This window comes from Schistocerca nitens, chromosome 8 (genome assembly GCF_023898315.1).
Source record: "Schistocerca nitens isolate TAMUIC-IGC-003100 chromosome 8, iqSchNite1.1, whole genome shotgun sequence".
Taxonomy (NCBI): Eukaryota; Metazoa; Arthropoda; class Insecta; order Orthoptera; family Acrididae; genus Schistocerca; species Schistocerca nitens.
In genome coordinates, this window is record NC_064621.1 from 151,107,648 (window position 1) to 151,132,281 (window position 24,634).

Here is a 24,634-nt window from a genome sequence, read left to right on the forward strand (position 1 = left end):
CACAGGCTTCCTTTCATGTGGTACGTAGAGGCGCATATCACTAGGGGTAAGATAGATACTGCCTACACCAAAATTAAAGAGACCTTTGGAGAAAAGAGAAGCACTTGCATGAATATCAAGAGCTCAGATGGAAACCCAGTTCTAAGCAAAGAAGGGAAAGCAGAAAGGTGGAAGGAGTATATAGAGGGTCTATACAAGGGCGATGTTCTTGAAAACAACATTATGGAAATGGAAGAGAATGTAGATGAAGATGAAATAGGAGAAATGATACTGCGTGAAGAGTTTGACAGAGCACTGAAAGACCTGAGTCGAAACAAGGCCCCGGGAGTAGACAACATTCCATTAGAACTACTGATGGCCTTGGGAGAGCCAGTCATGACAAAACTCTACCATATGGTGAGCAAGATGTATGAGACAGGCGAAATACCCACAGACTTCAAGAAGAATATAATAATTCCAATCCCAAAGAAAGCAGGTGTTGACAGATGTGAAAATTACCGAACTATCAGTTTAATAAGCCAGGGCTGCAAAATACTAACACGAATTCTTTACAGACGAATGTAAAAAGTGGTAGAAGCTGACCTCGGAGAAGATCAGTTTGGATTCCGTAGAAATGTTGGAACACGTGAGGCAATACTACCCTACGACTTATCTTAGAAAATAGATTAAGGAAAGGCAAACCTACGTTTCTAGCATTTGTAGACTTAGAGAAAGCTTTTGACAATGTTGACTGGAATACTCTCTTTCAAATTGTGAAGGTGGCAGGGAGAAAGTACCGGGAGCGAAAGGCTATTTACAATTTGTACAGAAACCAGATGGCAGTTATAAGAGTAGAGGGACATGAAAGGGAAGCAGTGGGTGGGAAGGGAGTGAGACAGGGTTGTAGCCTCTCCCCGATGTTATTCAATCTGTATATTGAGCAAGCAGTGAAGGAAACAAAAGAAAAATTCGGAGTAGGAATTAAAATCCATGGAGAAGAAATAAAAACTTTGAGGTTCGCTGATTACATTGTAATTCTGTCAGAAACAGCAAAGGACCTGGAAGAGCAGCTGAAGGGAATGGACAGTGTCTTGAAAGGATACATCAACAAAAGCAAAACGAGGATAAGGGAATGTAGTCGAATTAAATCGGGTGATGCTGCTGGAATTAGATAAGGAAATGAGACGCTTAAAGTAGTAAATGAGTTTTGCTATTTGAGGAGCAAAATAACTGATGATGGTCGAAGTAGTGAGGATATAAAATGTAGACTGGCAATGGCAAGGAAAGCGTTTTTGAAGAAGAGAAATTTGTTAAAATCGAGTATAGATTTAAGTGTCAGGAAGTTCTTTCTGAAAGTACTTGTATGGAGTGTAGCCATGTATGGAAGTGAAACGTGGACGATAAATAGTTTTAGACAAGAAGAGAATGAAGCTTTCGAAATGTGGTGTTACAGAAGAATACTGAAGATTATTATTGGAGGGAAGCGTGGAGGATAAAACTCGTAGAGGGACACAAAGAGATGAACACACAAAGCAGATTCAGAAGGATGTAGGTTGCAGTAGGTAGTGGGAAATGAAGAAGCTTGCACAGGATAGAGTAGCATGGAGAGCTGCATCAAACCAGTCTCTGGACTGAAGACCACAACGACAACAGGTGAACAGCAATATAAATGTTCAGGCTTCCTTTATGTGATACGAACATCACGTATTGTACGCTATACAAAGAAAAGATGTTACATTTAGGGTTAACAAAAGTATAGAACAAATAAGGATATTGCTGTCTATGAGAGTATTACATTGTGTTGTGTGTGTGTGTGTGTGTGTGTGTGTGTGTGTGTGTGTACGCGTGCGTTTAATAGTTCAGGCTACAGTTAGAAACGGTGATAGTACTAATGTAATTGTTGTCATGTGATTTGTGATGTGTTCAGGTTTTTTTTTTTTTTTTTTTTGTTCCTCTTTGTATACTTTCATTTGTGCCCAGAGTTTTGTCTTTAGGTGGGACGCGTGGAGTGCTAGTTTTAGTGTTATTAAAATGGTGTATTTTACATCCATATCTTTGAATAACTCTTGTTGTTGTTGTTGTGGTCTTCAGTCCTGAGACTGGTTTGATGCAGCTCTCCATGCTACTCTATCCTGTGCAAGCTGCTTCATCTCCCAGTATCTACTGCAACCCACATCCTTCTGAATCTGCTTAGTGTATTCATCTCTTGGTCTCCCCCTACGATTTTTACCCTCCACGATGCCCTCCAATACTAAATTGGTGATCCCTTGATGCCTCAGAACATGTCCTACCAAACGATCCCTTCTTCTGGTCAAGTTGTGCCACAAACTTCTCTTCTCCCCAATCCTATTCAATACTTCCTCATTAGTTATGTGATCTACCCATCTAGTCTTCAGCATTCTTCTGTAGCACCACATTTCGAAAGCTTCTATTCTCTTCTTGTTCAAACTATTTACCGTCCATGTTTCACTTCCATACATGGCTACACTCCATACAAATACTCGTACTTTCAGAAATGACTTCCTGACACTTAAATCTATACTCGATGTTAACAAATTTCTCTTCTTCAGAAACGTTTTCCTTGCCATTGCCAGTCTACATTTTATATCCTCTCTACTTCGACCATCATCAGTTATTTTGCTCCCCAAATAGCAAAACTCCTTTACTACTTTGTCTCATTTCCTAATCTAATACCCTCAACATCACGCGACTTAATTCGACTACATTCCATTATCCTCGTTTTGCTTTTGTTGATGTTCATCTTATATCCTCCCTTCAAGACACCATCCATTCCGTTCAACTGCTCTTCCAAGTCCTTTGCTGTCTCTGACAGAATTACAATGTCATCGGCGAACCTCAAAGTTTTTATTTCTTCTCCACGGATTTTAATACGTACCTAATAACTCTTAGAAGTGTACTAACCCTGATTTCTAATTTTAAGAGTTTAAAAACATGAAGATAAATGTTGTATTCATATTCACTTCGTAAACTGACTTTTCTTTTGCAATAATCTATCAGGCTCTAACTTCTTGAACCGAAAAACATCCGGTATACTTGGAAATTACATAATTAATAACAACGACGGTAGGACTGATCCTCATAGCAAACCCCATGAACAGTGATATGGATCTACAAACCAGAACTACAGTCTGTCACTTCCCACACTGGAAACTAAAGAATCCTATAGAAAAAGCTAAATCAAATCCAGCATTACACTGAAAGTAGTTTTGCGTATACCACGACAGTGTCTCTTTAGGCATACTCAACTGTTGACTAACTAACGCGTCAGGAACATACCGTTTCATGTGAATTCTGGACGACATGTCGACACGTAAACAGGGCACTAACAGTTAGAAAACGGCTGAGAAAAGTTTGAGCCTGCATCTCAAACGGGTAGATTTCTAGGTGTGCAGGCTACTCGTCGATTTGTGTGCAGTTCCCTAGATAGGAGAAATAGATTTGTATTTCACCCGTCGTCATCGCCAGGATTTCCGTAGGCCGAGTGGTACTTCATTTAGTTGGTCGAATTATGTCGTGGAAATGTCACGAGCTCATGGACGTTCCATATACTACCAGAGATTATGTCGATGTCAGATTATGTCGATGGAGGAAAAGTCTGTAATTCTGGAGAGAGAGAGAGAGAGAGAGAGAGAGATTCTGGTCGTATGTAAAGTAAACCAGTGGTGAGACACAGCCAATATTTTCACTGCACGATAGCAACGGCTATGTTACCAGTAGCAGCACGATTAAAGCGGAATACTAAACACGGGTTTCCTAAATTCCTTCATCAAAGAAGATGCAGTAAATAGTCCAGAATTCAAATCAAGAACCGGTGTCGACACGAGTAATTTGTAAATAGATACGCTTGGTGTAGAGAAGCAACATAAGTCAGTCAATAAAAACAAGTAGTGCAGGCCAAATTGTATAAAAATTGCGTTCCTTTCGCAGTGTCCTGATGGGATAACTACAGTTTTAGCAATAATATACAACCGTTCGCCCGACAAAAGACCCAAGCCTAAATACTGGAAAGTTACTCAGGTCACCCAATGCACAATAAAGGAAACATAAGTAATCTCCTGGAATGTCGACCCATATCTTTTACATCGATTTGCAGTAGGATTTCAGTATATATATTGTGTTCCAGTAGAGTGTTATACCTGGAAGAAACCGACCTATTAACAAATAATCAGCACCTTTTCAGAAATAATAGATTTTGCTTAACACAACTCTCTCTTAATCACACAAAGTAATGAAGGCAGTCGACAGGGGATGGAAGGTTCAGTCCATATTTCTAGATTTCCAGATGGCTTTTGCCATCGTTCCAGGCAATCGACTTTTAATCAAATGGCGTGCATAACGAGTATCTTCTCAATTATACGATTGGATTCGTGATTTCCTGTTAGAAAGATCACACAGAATACATGCTTTCACGGCTGTTATTTGCGATATCGCTGATATTTGTTTTATAGGCGTTGGGCCGTGATCGAAGGCACAGCTCTCTGCCTAAAGTTTCGTTTTGCAATGCTGGAGACATCATCAGATGCTTTAACGCCTCAGAAAGCAGTTATAACATCAAACAAGCTCAGCAAGCCGAACTCTTTACACGTATCCAGGCAACGTCCTGTTCGTGACGTCATCAAACCGCTGCCTGAGATCGAGGAGTCGCCTAAGCGAGTGTTACCGAGTTTGTAAGGGGGAAGAGTTGCTGCTGTTTGCTTTATTTAGCACTAAGGCGCACAACTTGTCTCATTTCAGGTCTTTTTATTTTCTGTTAAACTTCTTTTTGTGATTTCGAATTTCTATGGCCTCTCTGTACATCAGGACATAGTAATGATCAGATCTTGCTGAAACCATAGTAACTAAATTGGTTGTTCCCTCCTCCCAGTGCATAATCTGTAACTGCTGATTTATCCGTATTCGTCAGGTACCAGATGCCTTTGTGTTTCTTAGGCGCGTGTTAATGCTTCTTCTTGTAGCTCCTCTCTGCACCTGACAGCAAGTGCAAGGGATTTAATATATTCCTGCTGTGGTCAGCAGCAGGCGTAGATCCTTGGCTGTGTTCAAATGCTCGCGTACCTTTCTTGTTGTTTCAAACAGTACAAATATCGTGTTTTCTGAGTACTCTGCAGATGCGATTTGTGACAGTTTTTACAAATAGAAGGAAATGTTCCCTTCACACTATAGCCGACATATTCGTATCATGAGAATCAGCAACTGTATTGATATTTAAGAAAATTCTGATTTATTGTTCCGTCTCAGTTGCACATTTTTGATTAGATTACAAGTTTCATTCACTCTGGATCAACTTCAGGTGTTTATACTTTGACGGTACTCTGATATGTGGTTCTGAGTCGACAATACGGGATGATGATGTAACCGAGTGACCGAAACATGTAATCTATTTAAAATGTACTACTGACACGGAACAATAAATGAGAATTATGTTAAAACTTCCATTTAGTTGCTTCCTTTAAAGGTGTAGTGCACCATTTATTTCTTTATCAGAGTAGCCGATTCTTCTGAAGGCAGTTCTAAAATGATCGAGCTTATCCTCCAAGTACTGTGGATCACAGATTCTTTTATCCCGGTCCACTAATTTTCTGATCACTCCTCTCTTCTCCTTCGGATAGTGATTGGAATTTCTGTGAATTTACCTATCCGTGACAGAGCGCTTTCTGTAGGCTTTGCTGCCTGAAGTTCCGTCGGGTTTTTGAAGTACCTGAACATTCAAAAATGTAAATGACCTCCTTTCTCTTTTTCCGTACCGAAACTAATATCGTACAAATTAATGAGATTGGAGCTCCCAAAGATTTAGGTGTTCAGTTTTCCTACATGCTTTTAGAGATTAGAATGGTTGACAAATAGTTTTAATGTGATTCTTTGAACCCTTTGCCAAACACTTCCGTGTTAAATGTAGTCATGTAGCTAGATGCAGATGTAGAAAAAAATAGTTCAAATGGCTCTGAGCACTATGGGACTTAACTTCTAAGGTCATCAGTCCCCTAGAACTTAGAACTAATTAAACCTAACTAACCTAAGGACATCACACACAACCATGCCCGAGGCAGGATTCGAACCTGCGACCGTAGCGGTCGCGCGGTTCCAGACTGTAGCGCCTAGAACCACTCGGCCACCCCGACCGGCAAGATGTAGAACTTAAGTAGTTTGCTGATTCCGTTAGATTCTCGATAACTCAGCTTATTTCTCTGTAGCTTCTCAGCATCAAGTACTCATTTCCATGCTCCAGTAACGGTATGAGGTACAATTTACATTGGTCAGTTATTACAAACGACTGCAGATTGCTGTACAGAGCATCGAAGCTACATTAACAATCCCATTGTCGATAAATTTGCTGTTTCCGAAAACAGATTCGCAAACGAACACACGATTATGTTTCACGAAACAAAAGTCATATCTCACACATCTGCCTAATAGGATAGAGTCACTAAGTCACTGAGATCAGAAAATGCAAGAACTTCAATCGAGACAGCGGTTTCGCTGAAAACGTTACTAGTCGGTATTATTCTCTCGAAATGCTTTTGCTCTAGAGGAAGGATTCTGTAATACACGTTGCTGCTTTTCTCTCCCACGCTGTGCAGACGGTAACGCGCGTTAAGGGAAGTGAGCGTATGATGCGATGCGCTGCGAGCTGGCGGTTTGCACATTACCAGGGATCCGCCAGCGCTGGCAGCGTGGGCGAATTAAATCCCTGTGGTCGCAGCGTCGGCTAATGCGAACGACGCTTTCTGCAACGTTCCACTGCACACGCACACACACACACACACACACACACACACACACACACACACACACACACACATTCCGTTGCAATGCGAAGTGTGCTGGTGCGTTGCATATACGCGGCGCTTTGTGTGAATCTGGAAGGACATGTAGAACTTACATGACAATTTGAAAACGTGTTCAGTACAGTAAATGTGCACACAGGCAAAAACACTTTGCAGTCAGGGTTTACCTCAGTGCCCTTTACCAGTGCCGTGTTTTCTCGCCCCGTAAGGTCGTAGGGGTACACGTTATGTGGCGAAATGTTAAACTTGAAAGAGCTGCTCTTGAACACATGGGTGAATTTCGTTATACCACAAGTAGAAAAGAAAGGAAACCACACAATATGTGATAAAAAGTATCCGGACACCTGGCTGGAAATGAGTTACAAGTTCGTGGCGCCCTCCATCGATAATGCTGGAATTCAGTATGGTGTTGGCTCACCCACAGCCTTGATGACAGCTTCCACTCTCGCAACCATACGTTCAATCAGGTGCTGGTAGGTTTCTTGAGGAATGGCAGCCTGTTGTTCACGGAGTGCTGCACTGAGGAGAGGTATCGATGTCGGTCTGTGACGTCTGGCACGAAGTCGGCGTTCCAAAACATCCTAAAGGTATTTTATAGGATTCAGGTAAGGGCTATGTGCAGGTCAGTCCATTGCAGGGATGTTTTTGTCGTGTAGCCACTCCGCCACAGGCCGTGCATTATGAACAGGTGTTCAATCGTGTTCAAAGATGAAATCGCCATCCCCGAACTGCTCTTCAACAGTGGGAAGCAAGAAGGCGCTTAATACATCAATGTAGGCCTGTGCTGTGATAGTGCCACGCAAAACAACGTGGGGCGCAAGCCCCTACGTGAAAACCACGACCACACCGCAACACCATGGCCTCAGAATTTTACTGTTGACACTACACACGCTGTCAGATGACGATCACCGGGCATTCGCCATACCCACACCCTGCTATCGGATCGTTTTTCCACTGTTCAATCGTCCAATGTTTAGGCTCCTTACACCAAGCAAGGCGTCGTTTGGCGTTTACCGACGTGATGTGTAGCTTATGAGCAACAGCTCGACCATGAAGTCCAAGTTTTCTCACCTCCCGCCTGACTGTCATAATACTTGTAGTGGATTTTGATGCAGTTTAGAATTTCTATGTGATGGTCTCGATAGATGTCTGCCTATTACACATTACGACCTTCTTCAACTGTCGGCGGTCTGCATCAGTCAACAGACGAGGTCGGCCTGTACGCTTTTGTGCTGTACGTGTCCCTTCACGTTTTCACTTCACGATCACATTTGGAACAGTGGACCTAGGGATGCTTAGGAATGTGGAAATCTCGCGTACTGACGTATAACACAAGTGACACCCAATCACCTGACGACGTTCGAAGTCCGAAAGTTCTGCGGAGCGCCGCATTCTGTTCTCTCACGATGACTACTGAGGTCGCTGATTGGAGTGCCTGGCCGTAGGTGGCATGACGATGCACCTAATATGAAAGACGTATTTTTTTGGGGGTGTCGGGATACTTTTGATCACACAGTGTAGTAAAGAGGAATGAAAAGGTGAAATGGATTTCTATTTTAGAAAGATGTTCTATACCAAAAAAAGGAAGGTTGGTTTCTCGATGAGGGGGACAGAAACAAACAGCAAGGTCATGGGTCCAATCGGATTAGGGTAGGGTGGGGAACAAAATCGGCCCTGCCCTTTGAAAGGAACAATCCCGCCATTTGCACGTAGCTATTCAGAGAAATCACGGGAAACCTATACCAGGATGGCTGGACGTGGGTTTGAACGGTCGTCGTCCCGAATGCGAGTCCAGTATCCAAAACCTCGCTCGGTGAAAGGGACGGAAATCGGTAGTGGATATATATATAGGGTGAGTCACCTAACGTTACCGCTGGATATATTTCGTAAACCACATCAAATACTGACCAATCGATTCCACAGACCGAATGTGAGGAGAGGGGCTACTGTAATTAGTTAATACAAACCATAAAAAAATGCACGGAAGTATGTTTTTTAACACAAATCTACGTTTTTTTAAATGGAACCCCGTTAGTTTTGTTAGCACATCTGAACATATGTACAAATACATAATCAGTGCCGTTTGTTGCATTGTAAAATGTTAATTACATTCGGAGATATTGTAACCTAAAGTTGACGCTTGAGTACCACTCCTCCGCTGTTCGATCGTGTGTATCGGAGAGCACCGAATTACGTAGGGATCCAAAGGGAACGGTGATGGACCTTAGGTACAGAAGAGACTGGAACAGCACATTACGTCCACATGCTAACACATTTTTATTGGTCTTTTTCACTGACGCACATGTACATTACCATGAGGGGTGAGGTACACGTACACATGTGGTTTCCGTTTTCAATTACGGAGTGGAATAGAGTGTGTCCCGACATGTCAGGCCAATAGATGTTCAATGTGGTGGCCATCATTTGCTGCACACAATTGCAATCTCTTGCGTAATGAATGTCGTACACGCCGCAGTACATCTGGTGTAATGTCGCCGCAGGCTGCCACAATACGTTGTTTCATATCCTCTGGGGTTGTAGGCACATCACGGTATACATTCTCCTTTAACGTACCCCACAGAAAGAAGTCCAGAGGTGTAAGATCAGGAGAACAGACTGGCCAATGGATGCGTCCTCCACGTCCTATGAAACGCCCGTCGAACGTGTACCTCACCCCTCATGGTAATGTACATGTGCGTCAGTGGAAAAGACCAATAAAAATGTGTTAGCATGTGGACGTAATGTGCTGTTCCAGTCTCTTCTGTACCTAAGGTCCATCACCGTTCCCTTTGGATCCCTACGTAATTCGGTGCTCTCCGATACACACGATCGAACAGCGGCGGAGTGGTACTCAAGCGTCAACTTTAGGTTACAATGTCTCCGGATGTAATTAACATTTTACAATGCAACAAACGGCACTGATTACGTATTTGTTTATATGTTCAGATGTGCTAACAAAACTAACGGGGTTATATTTAAAAAAACGTAGGTTTGTATTAAAAAACATACTTCCTTGCATTTTTTTATGGTTTGTATTAACCAATTACACTAGCCCCTCTCCTCACGTTCGGGCTGTGGAATCGATTCGTCAGTATTTGATGTGGTTCACGAAATATATCCAGCGGTAATGTTAGATGACTCACCCTGTATATATATATAACACGACGGTGTTAATCGAAGAGGTGAAAAAGAAGCCTAAAAAGTTAATACTAACCACGCGATTGCAGCACAGGTGTCTTTCTACAGTTCTGAAGTAATGTATAGAGAAACGTCGAATGGGACCTACGATTTCGTGGAAAATGCAATGCTTGTAAAAATGAAACATTCTAACACCTTCTTTTGTTGGATTCGCATATCCTGTACTTCAAGTGCGTCATTCAGTGCCGTTAGCTAAAAGATTAAAAGACAGCATGAGAAACTTTTTGAACTCCTCCTGACAACGATGCGCCCACTTCTTATAAATGAAAATTCTAGGTAACAGATACGGACGTGACAACCGAAACAGCGAAAAAAACGGATTATTAATACTGTCTCGACTCAGAGAAATTTCATTCCCGTTATCACAGGAACTGAATATTTACATATGCATTTTTGATGTGAAAATTCATTCTGATAAATATTTATTAACATGGCCGTTCTCTGGCACAATTAGTAAGCTGGAATTTAGACAGAGATGAATTACACTGAAGCGGGCGCAGCAGCATTTAATTACAGATGTCGTTTCACGCATACAGGATTTTTACCTCACAGTGGACGGTGACCAGTTATGACATCCATTTCCATTCATCTACAGAAACTGGTTATCTGTCATATCTGCTAGGCGTCAAACAGTGTTATTTAAGCTTGAAGACAAACGTTACAGAACGTTTCCCACGCCTTCCGCTCTTTGCCTACATCGCGGTCACGTGATAGGATAGCGTCACTGTGACGTCAGAGGCATCATCAACTTTTGTGGACTCTACAGCTTTTACAGTTATTGCAAAGAACTGAAAACCTACAAACTTACTCCAACACATACAGCAAAATAAACTTTATCGCAAGACCGAAAATTACAGCGGTATAACACTAAAACTTAAAGAGAAACGCCATGAATTGATGAAGAGATAATGGTAGGAAAAGAAGAAAGTGCTAAATAAATTCAAACGCGCTCCTTAGACACAGTGGACGAAAAAAGTTTCAAGCTGGTCGATGTGGCCGAGCGGTTCTAGGCGCTGCAGTCTGGAACCGCGCGACCGCTACGGTCGCAGGTTCGAATCCTGCCTCGGGCATGGATGTGTGTGATGTCCTTAGGTTGGTTAGGTTTAAGTAGTTCTAAGTTCTAGGGGACTGATGACCTCAGATGTTAAGTCCCATAGTGCTCAGAGCCATTTGAACCATTTTGAACAAAAAAGTTTCAAGTGGTGGTTAGTGTAATCGCAATTTGTGTTTTGCCCTCATGTGTGCGAATATCGCAATAACCAACTCGCCACCAGCTATATTGCTGTTTCCCTTGCCATCATGTAGGAGATGTCATCTAGTGGATTCGATAAACCACCAGCTGATATGACGTTTGAACGCAGAAATGAGCAATGGACAAGAAAGATACTTGACAGAATAACATGATGTGCGACAAATGCATACATTGCACAAGATGTTTTGCTTCCGGCAGGCCCTTGTATCTCAAAACGTAAACTAATGGTACAACTGGCTCGTGGAAAACGATACGCACTACATAATTAATAAGGCAACCGAATGGATCTTCAGGACCATTGATACTTCTTAGCTACGGAACTCAAGAAATGACTTCAAAACAAAATTTACAATAAAAATTTGAACAGAGTTTTACACCTACATATATACATGCTCCGCAAGGCATTATAATTTGCACTGAGGAAGGTACAACTTGTACCGCTGTTAATCATTCCCTGCCCCGTTGCTCTGGCTCTGAGCACTATGGGACTCAACATCTTAGGTCGTAAGTCCCCTAGAACTTAGAACTACTTAAACCTAACTAACCTAAGGACATCACACACACCCATGCCCGAGGCAGGATTCGAACCTGCGACCGTAGCAGTCCCGCGGTTCCGGACTGCAGCGCCAGAACCGCTAGACCACCGCGGCCGGCAGCCCCGTTGCAATCGCAAATGGAGTGAGAGGAAAACGTTCTTCTGTCTATCGAAAGTGCTAGTCCTCTGAATTTTCTCAATTGAGTTTTTGTGAAAAGAACGCTTTCTTTCTTCCATGGACTCCCATTTGAATTAAGGGCGCTTCCGTAATACTCACGTGCTGATCGAACCTATCCGTAACAAATCATCCTTTAATCCTAGCTGGTGGGGATCCCAGTATTCGATCAGTACTCAAGAATGGGTCGTTCAAGTGTTCTACACGTTGTCTCCTTTAGATATGAACTACATATTTCCTAGAATTCTCTCAATAAAACGAAGTCAGTGAGTTGCTTAAGTGGTATCGTTCCCATACTAACAACCCACAAAAAAAAAAAAAAAAAAAAAAATGCTTGCTGCTCATAACGGAGGGAGAAAACCTCCCTGTGGAAGGTGATTTATTTATTAAGAAGGAGACTCCTGTTTCATTTCATTATTATAATTACTCCAGAAATTGTTTCATTGAAATAATTAATTAATCAAATTTTGGTTTATGAATTGCATATTTTTCAGTTTCAACCATTAAAATAAGAATCACCACTTTAACGGACAAAAAGAAAAAAATGACCTAAAAAGTTAAGTAGAGAAACCACAACATGAAGTGTGAAAGGGAGGGCTGTAGTGGAAATGCGAAAAAAGTAATGTCATGGGAAAAAAATGAGGTTAAGCCGCTTATTAGTGAAAGGAAGGATATTTTGGACCGAGTTAGCATTAGGCACAAATTTTCACTAGTCACCACCAGTTCGTTGTAATATTTTCATTTTGAGTTATTTCAGAGAACTGATAGCCGTGTCTTTTCGTTGCACCCTCGACATCGTTCTCATTGTATCATCTATTGTTACGATTTTAGTCTGAGGTATATACATCCTTCTTACATGTGCAGTCTCTTTGAAGGAGTCTAACTTTGTTTTTTAAGCCTTAGATATTCTCTGTAACGACTTACAGCGGATGGTAACTGAATGACCTGCAAGCCGTTATTCCCATGCGTTGTGTTATTCATCACGACAGCCAGCTTCATGTAATCGCGTTTTCCATGTTATTCAGTTTCGCAGCTGATTACCCTGAGTACACAGTGAAGAGGTAAGAGAGTGCAGCAGCTGTACTCACCAGTCAGTGTTCTGGTCATCGATGACGAGCAGCGTGAAGCAGCGGTCCTTGTTGTAGGCCGGCCTGGCCCCGGACACTGCGCCAGCGCCTGACACCGCCGCGCCTGCAACACAAAGCCGTATGAAGGGTTGCCGCCATGTGGTATTGCAGGGGCCACGCACTCGAGCTCGCAGAGGTCACCTACACCTCCAAGTGCTGTTCAGTTTTCACTGTTTCAAGAAATGTTGCTGCTAGAGCAATTTGGTGCTATCACTTTGTAATTCACGAGTTTGGATTTGACAGCAATCAATGAAAAAAGTCAGATAATATTTCAACAAATGTAAGTATCGTCGAACATCGATGTGGATCGTACAGGACGCTCGGCAGATGTGATTATGGAAGAAATAATTCAGAAAATAAACTACGTGATTTTCGAACGAAAGTTTGTGGAGTAGCAGAGTCTATGAGTGTATAAGGAGAAATAGCAATGTTTTACGTGATAAGTTGGCTATGAGCACATTGTTGGTCCGATAGGCGACATGAATCCTGATGGCGGACCGGGAACAGGAGTGTTGTCAACGTCAAAGCTGAGCTCGGAACATCTGAAGCGAGGTCGCCAGGGGTTTTTTGCGTTGTCATCGTCGATGAGATCGGTATTCATCACTAAGCCTTAGAAATGAACACATTGCTGATACTGAGTAGTAATCCTTTTTTTATGGTTCAAATGGCTCTGAGCACTATGGGACTCAACTGCTGTGGTCATAAGTCCCCTAGAACTTAGAACTACTTAAACCTAAGTAACCTAAGGACATCACACACATTCATGCCCGAGGCAGGATTCGAACCTGCGACCATAGCGGTCGTGCGGTTGCAGACTGTAGCGCCTTTTTTATATTAGTGTATTACAGTGATTATTTATATTAGTACTCTGCAGCTGTTACATTTATGCACGGGACTTATTCGTTATTATGTTGTTACTAAAATATGTATTCTCTTATGCCCAGTTTGCTTTCCAAGCTATTCTTTACAAGATTTATAATCAAAGTAATATATATAAACTGATTTTCAAGGGGGAAAGCACGGTAAAATATCGATAGTCGGTGGTCGGACATACTGCGCTGTGAAGACAGTAATGAGTAACTTTTGTTTCAAGACTTTGATCGCTTGAGTGACACACGTGAGAAAAACAAACTGGTGACTTCCGTGTGGTACTCTACACGCTGATAAGAATCGGCATGCATAAAAAGTGTGACAGTTAGCAAGCTAACATTTTTATGTGGCGGAAAGTTGTGTTACGCAAATGAGAGGGTAAAAGATAGACGTTAGTGGTTGCTTGCAGCCATAAAGTATCCAGCGAAAGCAGACGGAAATGTTATAGGCGCCGAAAGTATTATACTCACAATACGAGGAATATGACAGCGGTACTTTAATATTTATGGGCACTCTACGCCGTCGCCGCCACCACGCAGCAACAAACAATTGTGAAAGACGCGTTCAACACGCCCAGTTGGGTGACTTTAACATTCTAAATTTTTTATTTCAACGCACTCCTGATTTGAAGGATTTACAGAATCAGCGTTCATTGTTGATTATAGTTTCACGGAAATTTGTAAATAAGCTTGAAATTCCTGATTTTGTCATTTTGCAAATTTTTTGTTTTCAATTTTACAATTAAAAACGGATGATCCAACATCTGCTGGCATTAAAACGTTAAAAATATTCTTCCTTGATATTTGGGTAAGTTTATTACTGTTATTCTATGTTTTACATCGTATATTCTGTCATTTCATCCGCAAAATACAAAACCTAGCAACTAACCTTATCATAACAGGAACATACATTTGACATCACCTCACTTAAGAACAGAAGTAAATAATGTATTAAAGTGATTTGCACCTGAAGACGGACTCATAGTGTCCGAAATGAATTGTCTGATTCACTGAAATTCGAAAAAATTGTGACTGAATCCGTTATTATTCCTACTTTCTGCGTATTCAACAGAGTCACATTCACAATTGAAAAAATATGGATATAATTAAATTTTTAAAAAAAGTTTTTTTTTTTTTCTACAGTGATACGTTTTGTTGTTTCAATCTTTACTTAGTATGGGCGTACAGAAGTCACGTTTTCCTGACGTTACCAGTTACACACGGTTTATGACTTCTATTGTTTTCAGCGGCTGCTATATCGCAGGTAGGTGACGTTTAATGTCTCTCTCATGGTCAGATTGTCTCTCCCGCTTTCTCAGATTCCACTGTGCGACAATTTACAGTGGCTAGCAGCAAAATGGTATTGAAGTTATACATCAGTATATCGATAGCAGGTCGGTGTTCATAATGTTCAGGCTGATTAGTGTATAAGTTTATCCTTTTATTCCAATTACCACACAATCTCATATCAGCTCCAGGAGTGTAGCCGGGTACCCAAACTAGTAAAACATCAGAACTCGCACGGAAAGATATAAGCGTACGTTTTTCCCGCGAGTTGTTGCGGAGTGGGACGGCAGAGAAGTTTCTTGGAGGTGGTACAGGCACTTAATTGTGAATTGCAGAGTAATCATGTGGAGAGTAGTTGGAGACTACCTGAGGAGCAAGTAACAGACGTGCATTTGCTGTGGACAGAAGGACATAATGGAACTTTTCATAACGAAATAATCGATGCCCTAGCAAAGAGAAGCATTACAGAGCCTCTTCCTTTTCCTTCTTATTTCCATCTAAGACCAATACCTAACACTGATTTTGAACTTATGATCAAGAAATCTGCTTCCCATGACAGGAAAAGCGAGTGGCATGTATCTTAGCAATACATGTGCAGACAAACCGTGATTAGACTGGGTGAAGCTAAGTAATCTTCCTTTTTCGCCAGCCAGTCGTGTGAGGCTGGGAGACGGATGTTACCCCGCACATTTACATCGAATATATATTATAGAGCCGCGCGGGATTAGCCGAGTGGTCTGGGCGCTGCAGTAATGGCATGTGTGGCTGGTCCCGGCGGAGGTTCGAGTCTTCCCTCGGCCATGAGTGTGTGTGTGTTTGTCCTTAGGATAATTTAGGTTAAGTAGTGTCTAAGCTTAGGGACTGATGACCTTAGTAGTTAAGTCCAATAAGATGTCACACACATATGAACATAATATTATAGATTCTGGAAGCTGTGATCAACATCGAAGTGACGTGGGCGGTCTGAATCATATAATATTGGAATGCACTAATATGAGGAAGCGAAGGATGTATCAGGGGACTTCCCTCTGCCTACAAGTGTTTCCTGTTTACTTTATAGTTCCGAAGTAATTAAGTACAATTTTTCAGTGGAATTCTTAAAAGAGGCTGATATACAGATTGAAGCTTTGTACCATGAGTCCACTTGGTTCAAGCTAGCTTATGGAGAGAGCCTAGCCTTTGGAATCGTACCGTTGCATACTTAAAAAAAAGTTGTTATTGTTGTTGATGCAGCTGTCTGTGCTAAAGATGGACATACACGACATCAGGCAGGTAGTCATAATGTTCTGGATGATCAGTGTACAAAATACATACCTTAGTCTGCTTGTAGAAAATTTGTAGTAATTTTTCCGAGTCCCTTTGAAGTCCTTGAGTACCAATATGACCTGGAATGTCTGTTTTCCACAATAACTGGCATTCATTATGGCCAATAGCTCCGATGAATAGAAAGAGGTTTCAGGTGGAAGTAGAATCATTTTGTAGGTGTCATTAGAGGGGCTGAAGAAAGCGTATCATACCCTCCCTTCTCTTCTGTATGTGTAAATACAGGATTACTGTGACCAATATTCTATGCAAGACCCTTCATTTCTGAATAATTACTGCAACCTACGTTCAACAGAATCGGCTCTCTGTATTCATGCCTAGGTCTCCCTCTACAATTTTAACCGCTCTCTCCATTACCAGGTTGACTTCTCCTTGATGCCTCAAGATGTGTCCTATAAACCCATCCCTTCTTTTATAAGGGCAATCAAATGAAAACGAGATAGTTGGAAATAGGAAGTAAAGCGTTTATTGTTTCATAAGTAATCGCAGTAACTGCATTTATCCAGCGGTGAAACAAGGCGGTCAATGCCTCCATGCAAAAATAAGGGCGGTTACCTGCGGGATCACGGCTGTAACCAAATGTGCAACTCTCAGACTGAAGCAAATCGACGACCGCGGATGTCTTCCTTCACGGCTTCAAAAATATGCAAAGCGCACGGGGAGAGATCGGGACTCTACGGAGTATGTTTAAGGATCGGCCCACATGTTGCCAAGATTGTTTCGAGTACGCTGCAGAGGTTCCGCATGGAATCCCTTACACATCCTCTATATAGTCCCGATCTCTCTCCATGCGATTTTCATATGTTTGGAGCCCTGAGGAAATACATTCGTGGCCGTCCATTTGCTTCCAACGAAGAGGTACAATCATTGTTTCGTGAGCAACCGGAAACATTTTTGCAAGAAGGCATTGACAGTCTTATGTCACAGAGGGATAAACGTATTAACAGGTATGTCGATTACTTTTGAAATAATAAAATAAATCTGTATGGTTTTCATTAGAGTGCCACTTATAGTTAAGTTGTGTCAAAAACTGCTTTTTCCCCAATTAGATTCAGTATCAAATTATTCGATCTGCCTATCTAGTTTTCAGTATTTTCTATAGCAATATCTTTAGATAGCTTCTATTCTCCTATGGTCTGAACAGCTTGTCGACCTCGTTTCACTTGGGTACAAGCCTGCAAACCACACGAAACTCTTCATAAAACACTACCCACCACTTAAACTAATGTTGAATATTAATAAATTCCTCTTCTTGTTACATCTTTTTCCTTTCATCCGTCTGCATTTTTTACCCTCTTTACTTCGGGCATCGTCAGTTTTTCGAAGCGAAAATAACAAAACTCTTCTACTGTTTTTGCTTTCTCATTTCCTAATGTAAATTTCTCAGGATCGCCTGTTTTAATTCGAGTACATTCCATTACCCTTGGTTTACTTTTGACGATGTTCATATTATAGCCTCTTTACAGTACGGTATGCACTCGGTTCAAATGCCCTTCTAAGTCCTTTGCCGTCTCTGACAGAGTTTTTATTTCTTCTCCCTGAACTTTAATTTCCTTTCCAAATTTTTCCTTGATTTCTTTTACTGCTTATCCTGTGTGCAGATTGAATAACCATGGGGACAGGTTACCATCCTGTTTTACTCTCCTATCAACCAATGCTTACCTTTCATGTCCCTTGATTCTATATCTACAGCCTGGCATCTGCACCAGCTGTAAGTAACATTTGGCTCCACGTTTTTTATCCTTGATACCTTCAAAATTTCATTGTCGTCCACTTATTTCTTTCTGGAAATCTGCGACTGCTATGAACGGAGGTTTACCTTTCTTCAACCTATCTTATAGCTTAAATCGTGGAATGAGTATTGTCACGCGGGTTGCTACATTTTTCCGGAACCTGAAGCGTATTTTCTCGCTTATATTTTATAGTAACCTCATACTTAATTTCTAAGCTACGCGTCTGCAAGAATAAAAATTTACGTAAAGTTTCGTATCTATAAGTCGTCGCACCGAGTAGGCACATTTCGAAAGCGATGGAACTGAAAATTAATGCCAAAATGTTGTCACATGAAAATGAAATTTTCAAAAATATTTCCATCGGAAGTTGGCGTTCAGATTAGGCTACTGTGCAATGTTGGCCCCCGTCATTATTTTGTGGCATTTGACAGCGTAAGTGACTGAAATTGTCATGCAGTGAATTGCTAATTAAAATGTAATCGGACTTTGTACTCTTTGAAAGCTGATTCTTTCTGAAAAATACGAAAACTATTAACGGTAGTGCTCAATGGCACACGATCGTTTTAACCACTAAACAATTTATGATACGGCTAATAATTTCAAATAATTTGAATAGATATTCTTTAATGAAATAAATGAAATGTATTTTTTTAATTAATCTCTTTTAACACATTTAACAGTTCCTCACACGATACTTACACCAGAATAGCCGAGCACGAAGAAAGAGAGGGGAGACAGATTCAGTAATGAAACAAAAGATATGCTTCAATTTGAAAAAAAAAGATGATACAAAATAGTAGCTTCTTTGGCTGTAAGTTTATTGCACTACTTTTTGCCACACAGTGCCCTGCCGGTACACATTCATCAAATATCTCTGAGCTCAATGGGACTTAACATCTGAGGTCATCAGTCCCCTAGAACTTAGAACTACTTAAATTTAACTTACCTAAGGACATCACACACATCCATGCCCGAGGCAGCATTCGAACCTGCGACCGTAGCGGTCACGCGGTTCCGGACTGAAGCGCCTAGAACCGCTCGGCCACAACGGCCGGCTACACATACATCTCTATATACATTGCGTTATATGTGTTACTTGTGTTTGTTGGAGACAATACAGAAAAATGAACCGCTATAAACCGAAACTGACTCTTCCCGAGGTCTGCATGTATCAATACTGCCATTCCTCTGTAAATTATTTGGGTCAGTGTTTTGCAACCACCACTTATTAAAATAATGGTTTGATAATATTCACATGTGTCAGCACCTTCTCTGGAATTCCTGAAGTCTGAGGGTATTTACCTGTTTTGTGATGGCTGCCTGTCCCAAGGGGAATGTCGTCTACTTCATGGTGATTGTTTCCACCTGTATCTTTCAGTGTTCTGTCAAATTCTTTTCGCATTATCGTACGTCCCAACCCTTCTTAATTTGTTTCCTCTTCCCTTTCTATAACAATCCCTTCAAGAAATTACATTTGTATAAGAAGACTCAAACTATTTTTAATAATCTACTCCAATTGAGACCATTTTGAAAACAGATTTGTACGTAACGTAATAATGACTGTAATTAAATATCCATCGCATGTTGTACTAGCCACAATGCTGAGCTTATTTTGTCAGCTTACTTTAGCTCAAACTTTTATGGTAAGTCTGTACAGTTTAATTATTGCTGACTGTATAGTCAATGACGCCTAAAACAGAAATAAATAAATAAAAAAGTCATACGCGGCTGTACTCAGCAGGGCGCGATGTATATTCTGCGGGAAGGAGACCCAAATGAGATAACAAAAAACGCGGAAGAATACCTAGTGCAATGTTTACTTAATATAAAAACCCATATCGCCTTTATCGACCTTGAAAAGGCTTCTGACCGTGTGAGCCGTGATAGCTTATGGAAGATTATGTCTCAAATTGGATATCCTTATCCCCTAATAGAGCCAGTGAAAATTCTTTACGAAAATACACGCATTATAATAAATACATGTAGAAATCGATTCGAAGAAGTAATTATTAACCAGCGTGTTAAACAAGGGTGTCCACTTTCACTTACACTTTTTAATATTTACACTGACTCCATTTTTCGTGAATGGAAATGTACAGCAAACAAAGAAATTGAGATAACAAATGAGGAATACCTTATAGTACTTTTGCTTGAAGATGACATCGCTATTATTCGAACAAATGAGGATGACCTTCAATGATCGGTATACCAGTTGAATGAAATATGCAAGGAGTACAACTTTAAAATTTCTGGTAACTAAACAAAAATGATAGCATTTCGAGGAAAATATCCAGTCAGACTGAAAATTGTTCCAGACAACTCACTTTTAGTAAAAGTCTCTCAAATCTCTTATTTGGATTCTTATATTCAAAACAAAATACAGAAATTCTAGTTCTCTGTTACCACTGGCCGAATATTAGGCCATAACGTACAAAAAAAGACCACCATGAAATTTTGCGAAGTGATGGCGGTTGCTGTGTTACCCTGTGGAAGCGAAAGATGGGTCACCACAAAAAATTCAAACAGAAGAGATGAGGTTCCTAAGGAAGACGAATGGCTCCACAAGAAGATACATGATTCGAAACGAAGATATTAGAACATAATTATTTTCAACTTGAATGAAAAAATTGAAAAATACCGTGAAAATTGGAGACAACACGTCATGAAAATGCCAAGTTGCAGAACTCCCCAGAAGATTCAGAACTACAAGCCGAATGGGAAAAGAGATATCGGAGGACTTCGAAAAATATGGGAAAAAATTTTTTTTTTAGTTCGGAACTGGCGACAGGTTAATCCTTGAAAGGAAGATGACGATGATGATGATGACGATGATGTTTACTTACTTGTTAAACTTGAGATCAACTGTGAACAAAAGCAAGAGATATTGTCGTAGGGGAAAGCTCTCACAGCCACGTACCTCCACACCACCCGCAGAGGCACGTGTTTCTCCTGACAGACGACTGCTTTCAACCAATAAAACTGTCGCTGCCTCTCTCCAGAAAGAGCAGCCCGGTATTTCCTCAGAGGGGACGTATCGACGCACCCACGGTGTCGCGCTTTGCGGCTGCCAGACACACGAGCAGAGAGCGTAGACTCGCGGGGGTCGCAGAGGGACCGCAAAGCCATTTGTCGGGACACTCCAGCGACATCGACCGCTGAGACGTTGCCCGGCCCAACGAAACGTCTCAAGACGCACGTGAGGGGAGCCGTACCAAGTGTGCGCAGCCAGCTCCCGGCCCGATTCGGCACTCTTATTATTTATTTACTCATTCTAGTCAGTTTTCTCTGTAACAATAACGATCAGTCAGAGATTGAACTTACTTTTAGGAGGAATAGTTACGACGTTTTCAACCGTCCCCTTGAAAAAACAAAGTTGCGGAATTAGTCCATGGTTTATTTGCTGATACATGCCTGTGGTGTTGGTACATATTGAAACCCCCAACCCTGCAATACCGTAGCATGCCGCTAGGGGACCCAAAACTAAATAATGCAGCACATTAATGGAGTCTTTTTCTTTTTTTCTCAATCCTTAGACTGCGGCAGCAGCAATTATTCTTCTCTATTTCTCTTTATCTTTCGCAAATCTCGTCGGTTCATTGTTGTCCGTTTCAGATCTTTTTTTATCTGCCCTAATGTCCTGAAATCTTGGTCTTGCTCGTGCATTCTTCCCTGGACCCAACCCTTTGGTCCCTCTGTTCCTTGAACACCACAAGGATCATTTCTCCCTTATGTTGTTGAAGGCTTTTGCACAGGTCGTTCTCTCTGTCCATGAAATCATAAGGACTCATCTCCAGCATATTAATTCAGATGCCTGTAGTCTTCTTCGAACTGGTTCCCCTGCTGGCCATGTCTCGGAGGCATGTAGGGCTCCAAACAAAATATTTTACATACTGTAGCCTGGTAATTAAACTAATATTTTTCGAAGTTAGCAGTTTCTTCTTCCTGTTCAGTGATGCTTCAGAATCTGTAAATTCGCATTTATTCTCCTGTAATGATCTATTATCCCTCGTTTTTCTATTCCATGAACTTAAAGCTAGAGATATGCTTCATATTCCCTGCATCCTGACGTATTATTGCTGCTGTGAGTGAAGCCTGACTACACACAAGGATACTGATTTTTTTCCTTATTTATTTTAATCGAAATTTTTCTGAAACCACCTTCATATCAGGCTTGGTCTAATGAAGCAATTTGTGAAAGCAATCGACATAAATAGTGACTGTTTCAAATATATATGCAAATCATTCCCTGGACTCAGTAACGAAAAATTAAAAGCTGGTATATTTGATGTCCCAAAATTCGGAAGCTTACACAAAATTTGGAATTCATTAAAGTTATGAATCGCATTGAAGCATCTTCCCGGAGCAGTTTTATCTCTGTTGTCAAGAATTTCTTGGGTAACCACAGAGCATATAGTTATGAAGAACTGGTGCAAAACATGCCCAGGAACTTCAAAAGCATGGTGGCTAATGTGAGCATTAAGATTCACTACCTCCCCAGCCACCTTCATAGATTTCCGGACAATCTTGGTGATTACAGCGAGGAAGAAGGTGGAAGATTGTGCTGCCCCTAAGTAAAAATTCGCTCATATTTTATCAGCACAAGATGTACGTAGCCTCCATATACGCAAAGTGGTTGGATAATAAATACACTCCTGGAAATGGAAAAAAGAACACATTGACACCGGTGTGTCAGACCCACCATACTTGCTCCGGACGCTGCGAGAGGGCTGTACAAGCAATGATCACACGCACGGCACAGCGGACACACTAGGAACCGCGGTGTTGGCCGTCGAATGGCGCTAGCTGCGCAGCATTTGTGCATCGCCGCCATCAGTGTCAGCCAGTTTGCCGTGGCATACGGAGCTCCATCGCAGTCTTTAACACTGGTAGCATGCCGCGACAGCGTGGACGTGAACCGTATGTGCAGTTGACGGACTTTGAGCGAGGGCGTATAGTGGGCATGCGGGAGGCCGGGTGGACGTACCGCCGAATTGCTCAACACGTGGGGCGTGAGGTCTCCACAGTACATCGATGTTGTCGCCAGTGGTCGGCGGAAGGTGCACGTGCCCGTCGACCTGGGACCGGACCGCAGCGACGCACGGATGCACGCCAAGACCGTAGGATCCTACGCAGTGCCGTAGGGGACCGCACCGCCACTTCCCAGCAAATTAGGGACACTGTTGCTCCTGGGGTATCGGCGAGGACCATTCGCAACCGTCTCCATGAAGCTGGGCTACGGTCCCGCACACCGTTAGGCCGTCTTCCGCTCACGCCCCAACATCGTGCAGCCCGCCTCCAGTGGTGTCGCGACAGGCGTGAATGGAGGGACGAATGGAGAAGTGTCGCCTTCAGCGATGAGAGTCGCTTCTGCCTTGGTGCCAATGATGGTCGTATGCGTGTTTGGCGCCGTGCAGGTGAGCGCCACAATCAGGACTGCATACGACCGAGGCACACAGGGCCAACACCCGGCATCATGGTGTGGGGAGCGATCTCCTACACTGGCCGTACACCACTGGTGATCGTGGAGGGGACACTGAATAGTGCACGGTACATCGAAACCGTCATCGAACCCATCGTTCTACCATTCCTAGACCGGCAAGGGAACTTGCTGTTCCAACAGGACAATGCACGTCCGCATGTATCCCGTGCCACCCAACGTGCTCTAGAAGGTGTAAGTTAGCTACCCTGGCCAGCAAGATCTCCGGATCTGTCCCCCATTGAGCATGTTTGGGACTGGATGAAGCGTCGTCTCACGCGGTCTGCACGTCCAGCACGAACGCTGGTCCAACTGAGGCGCCAGGTGGAAATGGCATGGCAAGCCGTTCCACAGGACTACATCCAGCATCTCTACGATCGTCTCCATGGGAGAATAGCAGCCTGCATTGCTGCGAAAGGTGGATATACACTGTACTAGTGCCGACATTGTGCATGCTCTGTTGCCTGTGTCTATGTGCCTGTGGTTCTGTCAGTGTGATCATGTGATGTATCTGACCCCAGGAATGTGTCAATAAAGTTTCCCCTTCCTGGGACAATGAATTCACGGTGTTCTTATTTCAATTTCCAGGAGTGTATATAAATTTTATTTGTTAAAGGAATTCTGTTATATGTTATAGAGCGCACGACAAAGTGGTGGGCTTGACTGCCGATCGCGGTACAACAGCGACCTGGCGTCTAAAGAAAAAAGAATACAGAAGGCCAAAGAAGAGTTAATCATTTAAAACAACACTGACGTAAAAGAATAATAATTTTAGTAGTATGTCCGAAGTAGGTCTGAAGTAGACACAGAATTCGTCGTTTGTTCATGGTCAGGACACTAGTTCGGTGTTTGACGCTTAATTAATATTATATCT

General features: G+C 42.0%; 1 protein-coding gene across 1 annotated transcript in view; it reads right to left on the reverse strand.

The window, feature by feature from the left end:
• LOC126198417 (synapsin) overlaps nucleotides 1–24,634 on the reverse strand; it is an 846,670-nt gene that overhangs the window by 759,903 nt on the left and 62,133 nt on the right. The window contains exon 2 of the mRNA XM_049934720.1: nucleotides 13,034–13,136. The gene's annotated coding sequence lies outside the window, so the exon portion shown is untranslated. The remainder of the gene's footprint in view (nucleotides 1–13,033; nucleotides 13,137–24,634) is intronic.